Raw genomic sequence first — 683 nt, 5'->3', positions numbered from 1 at the left:
TTTGCCAAGAATAAAAAATAATCAGGAGAAAGTGAAAGTGCCCAGCAACCGTTTACAAAAGATCCTGACTTCACAATTTGCGTGATTGCTCTCTTTAAAATATAAATTCTATTAATATGGCGCATCTTTATTCATAACTCAATTCGCCCTTATGAGATTTACTACACAGATACTCTACTAACATTCATACTCGTGTAAAAAGTATATCATTACACTCTCAATAATGACGAGTTTTGTGTAGCCAATTAAGAGACTGAGATTAAATTCCTTATTTTCTTACCGAGGAAAAGCTGGAATTTCCTTGGGGTTGACGTCACTTCACGAGCGAGACGGCAGTTCGAACCAAAGCTTCAAATATTCCTCATTCCGGGGTTTCAAAGCTTCGTGAGGTTTGCGTCGTCCGCTGAGTACTCTTCATTCGCACAATCGGAAAGGTCTTGGCAATGTGGCGTTGGTGGGAAGCGACGTGGATGTTCTCGCAAATTTGGCTGTTTTTTGTGCTCCTGAAATTTACTGCTTTTTGTCGCCTCGTCGCGGGATTACAGCTTCGGAGGCTTTCAATCTTCATCACTCGAGGCTTCGCTGGAGGAAAATTGAAAATCATTTTGGCCTAAATTAATTTGCCCAAATTTCCCAGTGTGATCAGAGAAGATTATTACTCAAACTGAGTGAATTAATGGTCT

This window comes from Penaeus monodon, chromosome 21 (assembly GCF_015228065.2).
Source record: "Penaeus monodon isolate SGIC_2016 chromosome 21, NSTDA_Pmon_1, whole genome shotgun sequence".
In the NCBI taxonomy this organism is placed as follows: domain Eukaryota; kingdom Metazoa; phylum Arthropoda; class Malacostraca; order Decapoda; family Penaeidae; genus Penaeus; species Penaeus monodon.
The sequence above is the reverse complement of the archived record's forward strand: the minus strand, read 5'-3'. Positions refer to the sequence as shown.